Source organism: Vipera ursinii (genome assembly GCF_947247035.1).
Source record: "Vipera ursinii genome assembly, chromosome: 1".
NCBI classification, from domain to species: Eukaryota; Metazoa; Chordata; class Lepidosauria; order Squamata; family Viperidae; genus Vipera; species Vipera ursinii.
In genome coordinates this window covers 4,619,504-4,638,209 of record NC_139512.1, presented here as the reverse complement: position 1 = coordinate 4,638,209, position 18,706 = coordinate 4,619,504, and the positions used below count along the sequence as shown (strand labels likewise).

At 42.8% G+C, this 18,706-nt stretch overlaps 1 protein-coding gene across 9 annotated transcripts in view; it reads right to left on the bottom strand.

Annotated features, from left to right (window-relative positions):
- The window catches only part of TCF3 (transcription factor 3), a 129,404-nt gene that overhangs the window by 71,988 nt on the left and 38,710 nt on the right, over positions 1 to 18,706 (bottom strand). The gene's annotated exons all lie outside the window — the stretch shown is intronic.

Sequence of the window (18,706 nt, the reverse complement as noted above, 5' to 3'; positions counted from 1 at the left end):
ACCTCCACAACTTCTGGAGGCAAGCCACTCCATTGATTAACTGTTCTGTCAAGAAATTTCTCTATTTCTAAGTTGGTTTTCTTCTTGATTAGTTTCTATCCATTGCTTCTTATTCTGCCTTCAGGTGCTTTGAAAAATAGGTTGACCCTCTCTCTTCTGTGTTCCAGCCCCTCAAATATTGGAAGACAGCTATCATGTCACCCCTAGTCTTTTTCATTGAGCTAAATATTACCCAATTTCTTATGTTTCCACCTCCCCGGGTCTTCTGTTAGCAAAAAGATCCTGCCCCAAGGAGTTGCAAAGCTTATAACACAGAGAGGAAATACGGAAATAAATGTAATAATAAAGGAAGGAGCAGTTGTGATCCAGGTCCCTTTTCTGGATGGGATCTATAATCCGCCACCGTGTACAAATGAAGCACTCAAGTTTAAAAACAATGTACTTTAAATACATAATGAAACATAAGAGGCAACGTTTAAAAAGAATACCAAAAACCTATTTTTATATTCACTTAAGGCTTTTTAAAAGTGAAAAGTACGCAGAAGCTATCTGGGGTTCTGTAAAGGGAAGAGGCAGATTCTTGTTATTGAATTAGTGGAGACGCTTTATGAATCTAAATCCGGGTGATGTGACTTGACTTTCCCACCTTGGAAATGTGTGTTAAATTTACATGATCCCCACCTCAATATCCAAATATTAATCTGCCTCTACAAAGCATAATGGTAATTGAAAGTGGGCAGATAACTAGTTAATATGGGGCAGGTCTAGTAAAGGCCAAGGTCTCCAAACTCCCACTGAATTTTCCACAATGGATAGTTCTTCTTTGTTTGGTTACTATAAATCATTCTTCCTAGGGCGCCTCAAGGTCTTAGGAAGCTACAAATAACATGGATGTACCAAGTTGGCAGAACCAAATCTAAAAGGTCATTTCAAATCAATTCAGAACTACTTAGTTGTTTCCCCTTATAATAAATACATTTTACATTAAATACATAGTCCTTGACCTATGAATAGAGGCTGCCCATCATGGTTTTAAATCATGATGGTTGCAAAACAATTTTACAACCTTTTTTGCAGCAGTCATAAGAGAATCCACAATCACCATGAGCCGTGGTGGTGCAGTGATTAAAATGCAGTGTTGCAGGCTGCTTCTGCTGACTGCAGGATGCCAGCATGGCAGCAGTTCGATTCTCATGGGCTCAAGTTTGACTCAGCCTTCCATCCTTCTGCGGTCGGTAAAATGAGGACCCAGATTGTTGGAGGCAATATGCTGACTCTGTAAATAGCTTAGAGAGGGGCTGTAAAGCACTATGAAGTGGTCTATAAGTCTAAGTACTATTGTTATTGCTATTAAGTGAACACTGTGGTCTTTAAGTAAACCAAAGATTCACTATGGGCACAATTCTGGGGTGGGGGTGGGGTGGAGTCCTGGGTGTATCTGAGTTTGAACAATCACTAAGCAGCTGGTCATAAATCGTGAACTACCTGTAAGTTTCCTTAAAATAAAATCTTTAGTTCTGCCTTCAATGGTGTCATTTCCATTTCTTAAGATGGCTACCAATCTTGAAAGTGTAAAATATTCAAATATTTGAAATATTCAAATTTCACTTCATTCACCCACTGAAGGAGATGGTTCGTCCAATTAGACTTAAACCTGCAAACTCAGGCCTGTTCAAAATGATCCATTGTTTTGCTGAGCCTTTTCATTTTCATTTTTATTTTTTTAAAAAGAAGAAACATCTTACCTTGTGCTAACAGGGGAATGTTCACAAAGAGCCGTCAAAGCCCCAACATAGACTTACATACTGCTTACATAAACTTACTACATACATATGCACATTGTATCTTCACGCAATTCAATATTTAATGCAACAATACAATACAATGCAACGCACACAATGTCTTCATGCATTTTTGCAATTGCAGAGGCTTTTCCCAGCCACTGGGTTTATTTTGCTACACTTTACATCATCTTTAGCCAGCACAGATATGTTTAATTGTGGTTTAACATATCTGAAACATATCAAGATGGAGGACAGATTAAGAGTACTAGATTAGAAACAAGAGATTTACATTCAAATTCTCATTTGGTCGCAAAGCTCATAAACAATTGGGGGCAGCCCTATATAAGGGATCTCTGGAGGAAAAGGAGAGCATTAACTGGAATAAAAATAAAAGAAACAGGAAAATAAAACAGCAGATAATGCGTCTAGCTTGCCAAAACTTCCTAACATCGCATACTATTTCCCAGACTGGAAGGGATAAGAAAACACTCATTCTCTCTCTCTCTCTTTCTCTGCCCCTGGCTTCACCCATCCCCAGTCCATTAATAGAGTTATTAAAATGGGGGCGGGGTGTGTGTTAGAGATAGAAACTCTATAGATTAATTATGCATTTTAATAACCCCACTCATGAATATGCACGAAGCATTCTGTGCTCATGTTCTAATTAAAATATACTAATAGTATAAGATGTAGCTGTCAGAAAGAGAGAACATTTTCCCTGCCCCCCCCCCACCCCTTCACTTTTTTACACTGGAGTAAATGCAGGTATGTACAGACTGACTTCACCCAGTGACCCACTGCACAGATAAAAGTATCTCGCTAAAGTTCAACATTAACAACATATTTAGGCAGGGGTAAAAAGAGAAATGTAGGCAGTAGGCAAATACACACAGAGACACACACACACTATAGTAGTGTGGGTTTTTTTTTTTAAAAAGGAGTACTAGCTGCATGTGATCCTGCTGAAGGAAAAAGTTAAGATTAGGATCAAGTACTTGTCACTATTTGCAAGCACAGAGAAAACCTACTTCACCTGATACCGAATTTATTTATTTCTTTTATTTATATTTGATTAGTTTTATATACCGCCCTATTCCCGAAGGACTCAGGGCGGTTTACAGGGCAAAAGTTAAAAGACAATATAAAAGTTGAAATGGAAATAGAATTAAAATGAATTAAATTAATTAATAGCCCAATGAGAATGAGAATGAATTGTACAAAGTCAGGTTTGATGACTCAGGGAAGAGAGAAGATCAGTCAATCTGAATAGAGCGGGAAGGGAACTTAGAGGTCTTCTAGTCCAACCAACCCCTACTCAAGCAGGAGACCCTATAGCAGTGATGGCGAACCTTTTAGAGACCGAGTGCCCAAAACCCGCCCCACCCACACCCCACCCGCAGGGCCACCCACCACTTCCATGGCCTGCCATAGATCACCCAGGCAGTCCTGCAGCACCATGGTGGCCATGCCCTCCACCCGCACCCCATAGCATCATCTCCGCACAATGGGGTGCAAGGGCGGACTCTTGTCCCTGCTGCCCGGCTGCCATGTGGTTGGCTGCGCTGCTCCATGCAGGCCACACCCAGGGGTGACTCTTCTCTGGGGGGGGCTGCTGGTGAGGAGGGGGCCAGGGGAGGCGGGGGCCGGGGGAGAAGACAGGGCTCAGACGACAGCACACGTGCCCACAGAGAGGGCTATGAGTGCCACCTCTGGCACACGTGCCATAGGTTTGCCACCACTACCCTATAGATCATATAGGTGACTGCCCAGTCTCTTTTTAAAAACCTCCAGTGATGAAGCACCCACAACTTCTGGAGGCAGGTAGTTCCACTGGTTAATTGTCCTCACTGTTAGGAAGTTTCTCCTTAATTCCAGGTTGCTTCTCTCCTTGGTTAGATTCCACCCATTGTTTCTTGTCTGGTCTTCTGGGGCTTTGGAGATTAAGTTCTCCATCCTCAATTTTTTTAAAGTTCAGATCTTAGATTCGTTCAACCAGTCTATATGCCTGGCCCTGAAGAAATGGCGCCCAATTGCACAGGGAGGCAGAGATGGTGCAGGTTGCCTATTTATCCATGTAAGGAAGTAGCAAGGTACAATAAACCAGTACAGCCAATCAGTAAACTCCACACGGCTCACTCCCCACCATCCCAAACTGTGAACCATCATAAATGACAAGGTGCTCCAGCAAGCCAGTGACATGAAACCCCACAATTTTAAGTGCCCCAAATCTCTCAAGAACCCATATTGATTGAACACTAGGAGTAAGGTTTTCTTGCCTTGGGCAAAGAAAATGCACAGCATTGGTGGAATAAATCACAGGTTTTTTTAATTGATATTTAATTAACCCATAAAGGAGATCTGAGAGAAAAAACAAAAAAGAGAGAAGAAAGAAAAAGAAGAAGAGGAGAAAAAGGAGGGGAAGGGGGAGAAGGAAGATTTCCTCCTCCTCCTCCTCCCCACCAAAGGTCAAATGCTCTTTTGGATATTTGCCCCCATTCCATCCCACCTGAGCAAAACAATCCACAAAACGTCTACCTCCCCGAGAGGTAAAAGGAGGTACAATTTTTCACTAATTTCCCCTATGCGTATAGATCCAAACTCCAGCATGTAGAGCATGATGTTCTTGGATGTCATAAAACCAGAAGCCACAACTTGAAAGATCATGGAAGGGAGGTGGCGAGACCCAATGTTAGAATCCTTTTGGTGTCAGGATGCACCATCCAGCTTCTTCGTGGAGGAGGGGAGTAAGGGATGTGGTAATTTGATTTGAAAAAGAAGTGGCAGACGGCTGTCATGATAAACACTTTCATAATAAGCCGCTTTTGCTGCCTAATCAGCCTGAGAATCAGCCTGGGACAAGCAGGCTGCTGAGTGAGATTTGGAAAATCAATGAAATTAGCTGACTGATAATTAGCTTTAATTCTCATAGCAAAACTGTTTTCCCACTAACTACCCACAATAGGAATGCCACTCTCCCACAGACAGACAAGGATGCCCATTCCACTGGACCAGGGGTCTTCAAACTCCGCCCTTTTATGACTCATGGACTTCAACTCCCAGAATTCCTCAGCCAGGCACACTGGCTGAGGAATTCTGGGAGTTGAAGCCCATGAGTCATAAAAGAGCCGAGTTTGAAGACCCCTGCTCTGGACCATGCTCTGCAAGAGAGGAAAACACATCTGATTTGCAGGATCCTGGAGAGTCAGTTCCCATGGGCTTTTAAACCTCTTGATGGGTGATTTTTATCAGGCCTTTCTGACAACCAGTTTGTAGAAATTCCAAAGCAGTAAAATAAGAATAGCAGTCTAAGCTGTAGGATTTTTATTTATTTATTTATTGGCCTGAATGGTAATATATTGGGATTACCTTGCTATTGATTCTAATTTAAATTTTATAATGTTACAGGTAGTCCTCAACTTATGACCACAATTGGGATCAGATAGATAAGTGAGTCCTGCTGATTTTATGACCCTTTTTTGCCAGAGTTAAGTAAATCGCTGCAGTTGTTAAGCGAATCATGAGGTCTTTAAGTGAATTCAGCTTCCCTGATTGACTTTGCTTGTGGCAAATTGGCTGGAAAAACCACAAGTGGTGATCACAGGTCTCCAGGATGCTGTAACTGTCCTAAATACGTTCCAAGCACTCAACTTTTGATCACATGATCGTGGGGAATGCTGTAATGGTTGTAAGTATGAGGACTGGTGATAAGTTTCATTTTTCATAATCGTAACTTTTGAGCAGTCACTTAATGAACAGTTGTTGAGTTAAGAACTAGAAGTAATTATAATCTGCTTGGAATTCTTGGGAATCAAGTGTATATATGATGAAATTGTGTGTGTGTGTGTGTGTGTGTGTGTGTGTGTGTGTGTGTGTGTGTGTGTGTGTAAATACTAGACATTTATAGAACACTGGAAAAAACTTTTCAAATTGAAGTTGCAAGTGAGAGGAAGTAAAGACTTGCAGCTAAGAGATTCAAACTATCCTGGTCCATGCTGTGAATATTCCTGCCTGCTTCCATTGTATGGACATGAATTTGGAGGCCTCGCAGAGACAGCATCTGTGCATGCTAGCATACTACTGTAGTATCTGTCACTAATCCACACCTGAAAAGCAAACACAGATGTACATGTCCACATACATACATGCACACAAATCCTTTTCCAATTGGTTCTGTACCCTTAAGCAAAGTTTCTCTTTCAATCTTCTGGGGAAGGGCAGGAACACCGCAGAGATACCCTCCACAGAGGGAGAATTTAGAAGTCAGATGCTTCTGCTGGTTTTAACTCCTCTGATCTGGAAGTTATGCTTTTAATGGAACATAAGCTTTCACGGCAGCTGCTTTGTGCGGTTTGCTCACATTTATTCAGTTTAAACCCATTTACCTCATTTTTCTATTTCAAAAAGGATTCCTAGCAATCAACATGATAACCAAGAAGAGAAGTAGGATAGGCTACATTGAAAGCATTTAAATATGCAAATTGTACATGTTTATACCTTATAATCAATGAATAATTGTACTTCCACATCTGGGCTCAGGACTCATGAACTGATGAACTGCCAAGGATTTGGAAGTTCAATTTGGGGTATGTTAGGGAAGAGCAATTTTTGACTGGCCACAGTTTTTAAAGGGTATCTGAGATTCATTGTGGTAGAATTAGTGGAACCATGATTAACTGGAGTGGTCTGTCAATCATTTCTCCCTAGACAGGTAGTCCTTGACTTACAATAGTTCATTTAGTGACTGTTCAAAGTTACAGGGCTGAAAAAAACGCCCTATGACCCCCCCTTCTCACTTTATGACCATTACATCATCCTCATGGTCATGTGGTCAAAATTCAGACGCTTGGCAACTGACTCATATTTATGACAGTTACAGTGTACCAGGCTCATGTGATCACCTTTTGCGACCTTCTGATAAACCAAGTCAATAGGGAAGCCAGATTCACTTAACTGTGTTACTAATTTACCAAATGCGGTGATGATGATGTTGGAAGGGACCTTGGAAGTCATCTAGTCCAACCCCTTGCTCAGGCAGGAAACCCTATACCAGTGATGGCGAACCTTTTAGAGACCGAGTGCCCAAACCTCACTTATGTATCGTCGGGTGCCGGGTGGGCGTGGCCCATTGGGTGGGTGTGGCCCATTGGGTGGGCATGGCCCATTGGGTGGGCGTGGCTGTGGTGTAACTGCAGACTGGGTGGAATTAAAAAGTTCAATCAATCAATTCCAACTTTCGAGAACTTACTTTTCTTGCAAGAAGCTGAAATTGATTGATTGAACTTTTTTTTCTTTTTTGCACATGGCAGTGGCGACCTAAAGCGAAAAGGTTTTATAAAACCCAGCTGAAGGCCTAGGACTGGGGCGATGGCACGTGTGCCCAGAGAGATGGCTCTGTGTGCCACCTGTGGCACGCGTGCCATAGGTTCACCACCATGGCCCTATACCATTTCAAACAAATGGCTGTCCAGTCTCTTCTTAAAAACTTCTAGTGTTGGAGCATTCACCGCTTCTGGAGGCAGGTTGTTCCACTGGTTAATTGTTCTGTCAGGAAGCTTCTCCTTAGTTCTAGGTTGCTTCTCTCTATGGTGAGTTTCCATCCATTGCTTCTTGTCCTGCCTTCAGGCGCTTTGGAGAATAGCTTGACTCCCTCTTCTTTGTGGCAACCCGAGATACTGGAACACTGCTATCGCTAGTCCTTCTTTTCATTAAACTAGACATACCCAATTTCAGCAACCGTTCTTTATATGTTTTAGCCTTCAGTCCCCTTATCATCTTTGTTGTTCTTCTCTGTACTCTTTCTAGTGTCTCCACATCTTCTTCACATACTGGATGCAGTATTCCAAGTGTGGCCTTACCAAGGCATTGTAAAGTGGTATTAATACTTCACGTGATCTTGATTCTATCAATTGGGCAGGAAAGCTTGTAAAATGGGAGAAAACTCACTTAACAAATATCTCACTTAGCAACAGAAGTGTTGGGTTCAATTGTGGTCGAGGAATACCTGTATTTTGATGGGACAGACACTGAGGGTGTTTTAAGAAACCAAACCTAGTTTGCTCCTTAAAATTCCCAAATGTTTTGAAAATTATTGGGGAGGAGGGGTTGGTTGGTTTTTTATAAGGGTGAAATATGTCCCTTAAGCCTTAATAACACCTAAGATACCTCTTTTGCCGTTTCAAAATACTCCCCAAATGTTGGTCTCAACCAATCTGTAGGATCCCACTTGGGTTAAATCACAAAGATTTAACTTAGTTTATTTATTATGACTTTGTTTATTGATGTTTGCAATTATCCTTTGCCTTCTGTATGGGAGCTCAAAGGGTGCACATGAGTTTATTTTATTTGCATAACAACCTTGTGAGACAGTTTGGGCATAGTGCACAGAGACACCTATGGGTGTTGTGTGTGTTTTGAAAAAAAATCAAGATTGGTAAATTTTCCAGGGACTGAGTAGGATTGTGAAATTTTAAAGAACAGATAGTGCACTTCTGGACTTCAACTTCCAGAATTCCTCAGCCAGCCATGCTGCCTGAGGAATTCTGGGAGTTGAAGTCCACAAGTCATAAAAGGGCCAAGTTTGAAGACCCCTGCAGTATATCATGGTGCGGCATCCAGGGTCATATGTTCATCATTTGCGGCCTTCCCAGTCAGCTTCCAACAAACCAAGTCAATGGGGGAAGCTAGATTTGCTTAACAACCTCATGATTCGCTTAACAAGCAATGAATATTCTGGTCCCAATAGCGGTCGTAACTCCAGGAATACCTGTAATCTCCAGAGTCTGGCTCTTACAGTGTAGGAGAAATTAAAGAGGAAAATAACTGTGGCGGGGGGGGGGAGACGATTTCCCGATCCATGTAAAACAGATCGTGGCTGAAATGAGCATAGGTCCACCTCATCTGAAAAGAGGCCTCAAATTAGTTTCTGAGCATAGAGGTTTCAATGATTTGTGTATTAGTTGCAAAAGCCTTGTTTAGCAGATGTTGGAAAGAAGCAGGATGGCAACTCGATCAATGCTTTGTGATGCTTCCCAAGTCATTGGGCCTGATGGGGCTGGAGGTTGGAATATGGACAGAGACTCAGCTTCAAGTCCCCTCATCGGTCACAGAGAGTTAGTTGCCCTTCTCCAGGCAAACCTTTCTTTCAGGATAGTTGCTAAGAGCAAAAGAGAGAGGGAAAACTATTTATGACACTTTGGGCTCCTGAAAAAAAAAGAGTAGGACATAAACTTAGCAAACAAACAAATTAATGAATTTAAGTGCCTAAACCTCACGAGATCTGTTGTAATCTCATCCATGGGCCTTGAGTAAAACGCATGTGAGAATACTGGAATCTCACAAAATTTTTATTATTTTTTAAAGGCTTTTGTGGGTGCCTTTTATAAACATTTTTATAACAGACTTAGAATAATATACTGTATTTCTTAAAAAAAAGGTCTGTCTGTCTTTCACTTACCTATCTACCTACTTTCTAATAAAGAGAGATTTCTCCCTAACTGATTCTGAACAGGCCCACAGAGGACCAGTTCAGACCCAAATAAATAAGGTGATCAGAACTTCATACACACAATTTAAATTTGTATTTTCTCATTTCATGGCATGGGTCCGGGATATGGCATGGGTCCGGGATACCTCGAGGACCACCTGCTGCCGGCGTCAACTCCCCTCCGCCCTGTGCGTGCCCACAGAGAGGGCCTCCTCAGGGTGCCTCCAGTCAGGGAATGTCGACTGGTGGCCCCCAGGGGGAGGGCCTTCTCTGTGGGTGCCCCGGCACTATGGAACCAACTGCCGGTTGAGCTCCGGATGGCATCGGACCTCCAATCCTTCCGTCGCGGGTTGAAAACCCATTTGTTCGAGTTAGCTGGTCTGGCCTGAAGGGGTATTTGGGTTTTTAATTGGTTTTTATTCACTATTGTTATATTTTAATTTGGGCATGGTTTAACTTTCTTTTAATTTTTGTATACTTATTTATATATGCCCTGTGAACCGCCCTGAGTCCCTTAGGGAGAAGGGCGGTATAGAAATTAAATAAAATAAATAAATAAAATAAATAAATTTCAGAACACTCATAAGACCAAGTCTTTTCTCATGATAAAATTCTTGCACGCAGGAAACAAGCACATTTGTTTTTATATACTGGCTATTTAAATATAATAGCAGAGAAGTATTCCTACCATCTGCAGTAGCACAGCCTCGACAGAGATATAGTGCCTTGCTATGGAATAAGCCAGAATGAGCAGCCTTTAAGGAAACATTTCCTCTGTTTCTTAATTTATGGCACTGAGGAATTGCTGAGGCTAAGATATTTGAGGAAACCCCTTGGGAGAAACATAGTCCAGAAGGATTGGTTAACTGTATAGGGTGATGGGCAGGGGGCCAGAATATCCACCAGCTGTGGGTCCCTTTTCAAGCCATTAAGGGCAGCAAATCTATTTTCTGTCACATCTCTCAAGACACAATTTCTGGAAGGGAAATTAAAACAAAAAAACCAAACTAGAGTTCTTTCCTTCAGCTGTGGCTCATCTGTTCTGTGCCCTGCAACAAAGTCTTGCCCAGGATACTTTTATGTGTACCTCACCCAAGCTAAAAAGAAGAAAGAAAAAGAAATTTTAAAGGGGAAAGTGCAGTGGCAAGAGTAAAATGGGCATTGCAGGTAAAAGAAAAAGGAAGAAGAAGAAGAAGAAGAAGAAGAAGAAGAAGAAGAAGAAGAAGAAGAAGAAGAAGAAGAAGAAGAAGAAGAAGAAGAAGAAGAAGAAGAAGAAGAAGTAAAGAGCCCACAAATTCAGATGAATTGAATTATCAAGAGTTTTCTTTGCCTGCTAAATATTGTTGCCTCCAACAAATAAACTGGTGCTAGGTGTGTGCAAGCACTAGAGTCAGGAAATGTAAGTTTCTGCTGACCCTGGCCTCTGTGCACCAAATACATCCCTGAGCTTTATACTCATCTGCTCCAAACTGGACTCCTTCCCACAAGCAATAACAATAGCGGTAGACTTATATATCGCTTCATACCTTACAGTATGAAGTGGTTTACAGAGTCAGCCTATTAGCCCCCAACAATCTGGCTCCTCATTTTACCAACCTCAGAAGGATGGAAGGCTGAGTCAGCCTTGAGCCCATGAGAATCGAACTGCTGGCAGTTGGCAGTCAGCAGAATTAGACTTCAATGCTGCATTCTAACCACTGTGCCACCGTGGTTCTTGCCTTTATCTTCTTACACAAGCCATTTCTTTCTTTTTTTTCCAATTCAAGTCACCATCCCTGGCTGAACAACACAGAATACAGGTAGAAGTTTTTAAGAAGAGATTGGATAGCCATTTGTCCGGAATGGTACAAAATCTCCTCTTTGAGCAGGGGGTGGTTGGACTAGAAGACCTCCAAGGACCCTCCCAACTCTGTTATTCTCTAAACAGTCTGAGGGAGTCTAATATAATCTGGTCATCCAATATAAGGATGCCACTAAAATGGATAAATTTTTACAACCCACCACCATGGATAGGAAAATCCCAGGTTCAATCTTCATCTGTGTGGCAAATGCCAAAGAAGCCATTTTCTTGTCTAAATTACTGAGGCAACAGGCTGTCTTTTACGTGCAGAAATGAAAACTCCATGTAACATCAACAGGCTACTTATTAACTGAGGCAAAAACACCACCTTTTTTCTGTAGATCATCCGAAGAGACATTCAGATTAGATCTCTCATGGGAAGAAGACTGAGACTCTGTGTGTGTGTGTGTGTGTGTGTGTGTGTGTGTGTGTGTGTGAGAGAGAGAGAGAGAGAGAGAGAGAGAGAGAGAGAGAGAGAGAGAGAGAGAGAGAGAGAGAGAGAAGGCTGCTGGCAGAGAGAAATCTGGCAAACTGACTTTTAAAGTACATCAGATACTTCCATAGGCATGGGCAAGGGACACACTTCTTGGAGAAATAAAACAGGGGAGGTTAAATGTTCCCATGTCATTTACAGAGGCAATAAAGTGATGTTATTTCCCCTTAATTATATCTCAATAAACATTAAGGCACATCAGTTTGGCCAAACTCTGCCAAAGACTGATTTCCATAGGCCTGCCCTCTTCTTTTGCTTTTGTTTACTCGAGGTAAGGACCTCTAGGACCATCTTTTCATTGCAGGAGGATGCTGACCGGAATGAAACCCTTGTAATTTGCCAGCGTTGCTGGACAACATTAACAAAATGAGCACAGCCAGAGGTTTAATGAAAGAATAAACAATGACTGCGATGGGGGGGGGGGGAAACAGCAATGCAGTGGCGTTGAGTGCTAAATAAGCAAATGGTGAGAAAGGGGGGGTTGGGTTCTGTGGGAGAGGGTCTCTACACCTGTCCCTTGCATAAACTGGTCCCACAAGCTTGATGGGAAATCCCCTTTCATTCTCCCCTCTTCCAAACAGTATTGGGCCTACGTGGGGGAACTACCCCTTGAAGCTTGAGACCACTTCCTCTGCTCACAAATCCCCAACCCCAGCCCTACCTGATATTTTCACGCTCAAGAGTGAGCCACGATGTGTTGGGTACATCCTTTATTTCTTTATGAGTAACTCAAGGTAGCAAATTCTCTTTACGATTTTCCCCGCAACAACAACCCTGTGAGGCAGGTTGGACTGAGAGAGAGGGACCGGCCCAAAGTCACCCAGTCGGTTTTCGTGGCTAAGGTGGGAGTAAAACTCACCGTCTCCTAGGGATCGGCCCAAAGTCATCTAACCGACTTTCATACATACCTAAGAACTCTCAAATCTCCTGCATTACAAACTTAATTGCTACATCCAGGTGGTCTAAAGGGCCAAAGTATAGATTTTAGAACAAGGGCCTTTAGTCAAGGAGAACAAGCGTCGGTCAGAATTGAGCAGCTATTCCTTGGCTCAAAAGCAAAGGAATCAGAATTGCACAAGGGACCAGAGCGATCCTTTTGTCCTTCCAGAGAAGATGGCTGCAACTCAGCCATCCATCCTTCCGGGGTACGTAAAATGAGGACCCAGATTGTTGGGGGCAATTAATCTGACTTTGTAATAATGCCGCTTGGGGGTTTGTGTGAAAGCCCTAATAAGCAGGCATATACATAGAATGAAGGCTACTGCTAAGCTTGTAAGCCGCCCTGAGTCTTCGGAGAAGGGCGGGATATAAATGGAATTTTAAAAAAAGTTACATTTTAAGACCCGTGGACTTCAACTCCCAGAATTCCCCAAACAGCATAGAGAATGGCATGGCTGGCTGGGGAATTCTGGGAGTTTGACGTCCACAGGTCTTAAAAGTGCCAAGGTTAGACACCCCTATTTTAGAGCCTTTCCTGAATGGGATTGGAACAACAGAATTTCTTGGCAGCAGCTCCTGCCAATCTGGTGCCCATGTCCAGATGCAGCCAAGAATGGATTTCATCACTCTCAAAACAATCTGGACAGTCTGGCTGGGAGCACTGAGGTCAGTGGGACGACATGCTAGAGAAGGCAGTTTTTAGGGATAGCTACAGGGAGCAAAGGAAGCAGTTTGTGGAGGTGAAGAGTTGATTCAGCTAGGGAGCGGGGAGGAGAGAAGAGTGGCACCTGGGGAGAAGGGAGAAGTAAATCAGTGCCCTAAACACTTCCCGGCAGCTGTAAAAACAATTGTGCAAACAAAGGACTCCAAAAGGAGGAGCACTGAGTGGGGGGGGGGGGGGAAACCAAACTCTCTCTCTCTGTGTGTGTGTGTGTGTGTGTGTGTGTGTGTGTGTGAGTAGAGGGGGAGGGGGAGTTCAAAGTCTTACAATAAAATCTGATTTAACACACACACAAACACACACACACACACACACTGGTGAGGAGACAGTTTGGTCTATGGCAGGGGTAGGCAACCTCGGCTCTTTTATGACTCATGGACTTCAACTCCCAGAATTCCTGAGCCAGCCATGCTGAGGAGAAATGGAGAGGTTTCCAAGCTGAGCCATGCTGGCTCAGGAATTCTGGGAGTTGAAGTCCACGAGTCATAAAAGAGCAGAGGTTGCCTACCCCGGTCTATGGTTAAGGCAGCAGGCTAGAAAGTGGGAGAGCATGAATTTTAGTCCTGTCTTAAGACATGAAAATTGGTTGGGTAACCTTGGGCCAATCACCAGGAGACTGAGAGCTCTAACCCCGCCTTAAGGGTGAGAAGCTTTGGGCCAGTCGCTCTTTTTTCAGCCCAGCCCACCACACAGGGTTGTTGTGGAGAAATTAAGACAAGGAAGGTGAGTTAGATATGTTCCGCTGCTTTTGAGTTATTTGTAAAAAAAATATTAAGAGGTGGGGTGGTGGTGAAATCAATGAATAATAAAATAAAATTACATAACATAAAATAATTGAATAATTTCAAAAAAAAAAACCAAAACAAAAGCTAAGAAATGCTGAGGGGGGCAGGTAAAAGGTAAAGGTAAAGGTTCCCCCGCACATGCGTGCTAGTCGTTTCCGACTCTAGGGGCCGGTGCTCATCTCTGTTTCAAAGCCGAAGAGCCAGCGCTTGTCCGAGGACGTCTCCGTGGTCATGTGGCCGGCATGACTAGACGCCAAAGGCGCACGGAGCGCTGTTACCTTCCCACCATAGTGGTTCCTATTTTTCTACTTGCATTTTTACGTGCTTTCGAACTGCTAGGTTGGCAGAAGCTGGGACGAGTAACAGGCGCTCACTCTGTTACGCGGCACTCGGTATTTGACCCGCCAAACTGCCAACTTTCTGATCGACAAGCTCAGCGTCCTAACCCACTGAGCCACCGCGTCCCTTAAAATAAAATTACATAACATAAAATAATTAAATAATTTCAAAAAAAACCAAAACAAAAGCTAAGAAATGTTGAGTGGGGCAACAGGCCCACAATTATAGAACATGTTGTGACATCCTCTGCAACCTGCTTGTTGGAGATAGTGAGAATGCCCAAACTTCCCAACTCCTGTCTCGTTTCATCAGTCTCTCTTTGGATCAAGTGTCTTCAGAATTTCAAGAGGAAATATTTTTGTTACCAGAGATGGAGACGCAATATTAGATTTATGCAAATTCATAAGGTGCCAGTATACATGGCTGTTTGCTCGCCCGATTGTAATCCAGCTATCAAGACCGTACTGCATTTGCTCACATCTTGACAGCAGCCAATATACTCTGATACTGAATTCACACAACACGCTAAACTAAAAGGGGATGGATAGTGGGGTATGTGAATCAGATTTCCTATTATGTCAGAATGCACTTTATTTGTTCAGGCATAGCAAATTTTAGGAACATAGGAATTGTTATTTGGTTCGACCAGGTTTAACATGCTGGGTTAATCCAAGCTAAGAGAAAATTAAGTGTTCTATTAAGCAATAACTTTTTTGTTTGTTTACATCTCTATAGCATTCTCTGGAAATGAGCATTCCAGCCCATTTTATTAATTCGTAGTGTGCCACAGCAACAAACACTAATGAAATATATAACATTCAGAAAGGAGCTATTGATTGGAAGTGAGATGTCAGATTTGAAGGTGTTACATTTCCATCCTGGGTTCAAATCCTCACTCAGTAGTGAGAATTTTAAAGTGACCATTGAATAAGCACTTTCTCTAAGCCTAATAAACACACAGGAAAAGGGCAACTCAGATGACTAAGGCAGGGATCTTCAACCTTGGCAACTTTAAGAATTCTGGGAGTTGAAGTCCACAAGTCTTAAAAGTTGCCAAGGTTGAGGACCCCTGGATTAAGGGATTGGAGCAACTTCCTTGTGAAGAGAGGTTGTGACACTTGGGGCTACTTTAGAGAAAGGGTGAACAAGAAGGACACGACTGAGAGGAACAGATAGTCCTCAACTTACAACCATTTATTTAGTGATCGTTTTTAAGTTACAGAGGTACTGAAAAAATGACCTACAGACTCTTTTTCACTCTTAACGACTGTTGTAGCATCCCCATGGTCACATGATCAAAATTCAGATGCTTGGCAACTGGCTCATATTTATGACAGTTGCAGATTTCCGGGATCATGCGATCACCTTTTACGAACTGATGAGCAAAAGCAACAGGGGAGCCAAAGTTACTTAACAACTGTGTTATTAATTTAACAATTGCAGTGCTTCACTTAACAGCTGTCTCGCTTAGCAATGGAATTTTGGGCTCAATTGTGCTCGTAGTCAAGGACTAGCTGTAATCAAAATTATGCATGGCAAGGATAAAGTGGATCAGGAGAAACCATTTCTCCATTCTATAAATGTGAGAACTAGAGGTCACCCAATGAAACTCCACTGTGGAAGAATCAGGACAGGTAACGCTATTTTAAACAATCCATTTGGGACTGGCTACTGTGAGATGTGGTGCTGGCTACCAGCTTGGTTAGCTGCAGAAAAGTTTCACGGAAATTGTGGGCATAAATGGATATTATTTTTTTTTTACCCCCCGTAGATAGGGCTCGCAACTTGGGGGTCCTCCTAGATTCACGGCTCACCTTGGAAGATCATATAGGAGCCGTGACTAGGGGGGCCTTTGCACAGGTTCGCCTGGTGCGTCAGTTGCGGCCCTATCTTAGCCGGGATGATCTGTGCACGGTCACTCATGCGCTCGTGTCCTCTCGTCTGGACTACTGCAACGCTCTCTACATGGGGCTGCCCTTGAGGACCACTCGGAAGCTCCAACTGGTACAGAATGCAGCCGCGAGAGTGGTGTTGGGAGTCTCCCGATACTCCCACGTTACACCTCTGCTCCGTGAGCTGCATTGGTTGCCAGTTGTCTTCCGGGTGAGATTCAAGGTACTGGTAACGGTATTCAAAGCACTCCATGGCATGGGGCCGGAGTACCTCAGGGAACATCTGCTGCCGGCATCAAGCTCCCTGCGCCCTGTGCGTTCCCACAGAGAGGGCCTCCTCAGGGTGCCACCGATCAGAGAATGTCGATTGGTGGCCCCCAGGGGGAGATCCTTCTCTGTGGGCGCTCCGGAGCTGTGGAATCAGCTACCGGTAGAGCTCCGGATGGCGCCCGATCTTCGCTCCTTTCGCCGCGATCTCAAGACATTTTTGTTTGTACAAGCCGGCCTAGCCTGAGGGGGAGTGTTGGGGTTGTTTTATTTTTTGTTTTTTAATTTTTCTGGGGGTTTTTAGCGTTGTATCATATTGTTTTTAACTAGGGCAATTGTTTAATCTGTTTTTAATGTTTGTATTGGTTATTTTATTCTGCCCTGTGAACCGCCCTGAGTCCTCAGGGAGAAGGGCGGTATATAAATGTTATTAAATTAAAATTAAATTAAATTAAATTAGCTCTGATGGCAGTGAGTTTGCCCTTTAAAGGCCATCTGCTGGGAAATTAGCAGGCTTTCTTGGGCAATTAGTGGGCCACAGTGAGAACAGACTGCAGGACCGAGAAGGGCCAGTATACATAACAATAAAATATTAAATACTGTCCATCTTGAATATATGAGGATGAAGCCTGAGAGTTCACAAGGTTAATGCTGTATGGAATGAAACTATGGCTGAATCTGGATGTTCTGCTACGGATACCACAAAGTCTTATGTTCTTACTTTTGTGCAAGAATAAATTGAGTGATGCTTTACTTGTGCTCTCAGATTCTTGGAAGGAAGACTGGGATAAATGCCTAGCTAACAACTGCAATAAAAAAAATTAACTCTTCCTTTTTTAAAAAAATAAAATAAAATAAATCCCTTTCCACTCCAAACCAAAACAACTTAAAGGAACAGTGATAATAAAGCAGTGAAATAATGAACAAAAGTTGTAGACAGAATAACTCTTAGCCAAACAACCTGAATGCAAGAAAATGTGTAACACGTGGTCAATCCAACTTATTTTTAAGCACTAGAGAGCAAGTAAGGCGCTCAGGAAATATAAGAAGGAGTCATGATCCAAGGGTCGCTTCCGGTAAATAAATTGCTCACAAGCCAGACGGTGACTCACAGCAGCGGAAAGAGATAAGAAGAATTGTTCAGCGCAAGGCAGGACAATTCCTTATGTACCAAAAAAACAAGCAACTGTGTCCCCCCCCCCCCTTCTTCCTTAAAACAAAGTGTTCCTCCGCCATCACCTGCTGGCGGAAACTCCTTCTGCTGGCAGCCTTTTGTTAGAGGCTGTTGTTTCAATTTCAGTTGCCACAACAAAGGGAGTGATTACTTTCTTTTCTTGGGGACACCCTGGTATTGTTTTTTAAAAACATGTGCAAAAGTCTACTCACTGATGCCTGGAAACATAAAGCCCATCCATCCCCCGGACAGATGGACGCTGGTTTAACATGCAGTGTACACCCTTTAACAGCAGGGAAAACTTAACGCTCTTTGCTTTTATTACAAATATTCCTTATTTATTTCTGAGCTTCAGAGGCTGACCAGCTTAAAGACAAGTTTGGGAAGTTTGCATCGGAATAAAAAAATATAATCCAACAAGCAAGAAAAGTGGGCTAAAGACTTTTGCAGGTGTCACTGGGAGAATTCGACAAGAAAACCGGTAACACCTTAAGAGCTTTCATTCTTGGTCAAAGTGGATCAACTCTCCAGAACAGGATGCTCAACTACTTTTGTTGCGGCATCAGCTTGTCTCAAACCATGGCACAACCTTCCAAATTAATAGGTCTGTAGAACAAATCTTTCAAAAAGTCTAGAAATATGCTTCCCAAATTTCTTGCTGGATGAAAGCAAAACCAGTTTGTGCATTGCACAGTCGTAATGTGGTTTGTTTGAATTTGAATTGATGTGATCGGCAAACCCAGCAATTGGGTGGGATGTAAATCATGGTTCTTAGCTTAGTGAGATGTGTGAATCAGGCCACTGTTTTCAACAAACCATGGATAATACTGACCAATATGTAAATTCAGCCCAAGAACCTGGTTTTTATCAATAATAAGCCAAATTAACTTTTCAACTCCAGAACATTTCTAGTTTAGCTCTACTTGAGTAAGCCTTGCTGCATCCTGTGATTCCAGATGAGTTGGTAGCTACAATATCACCCTCCACAA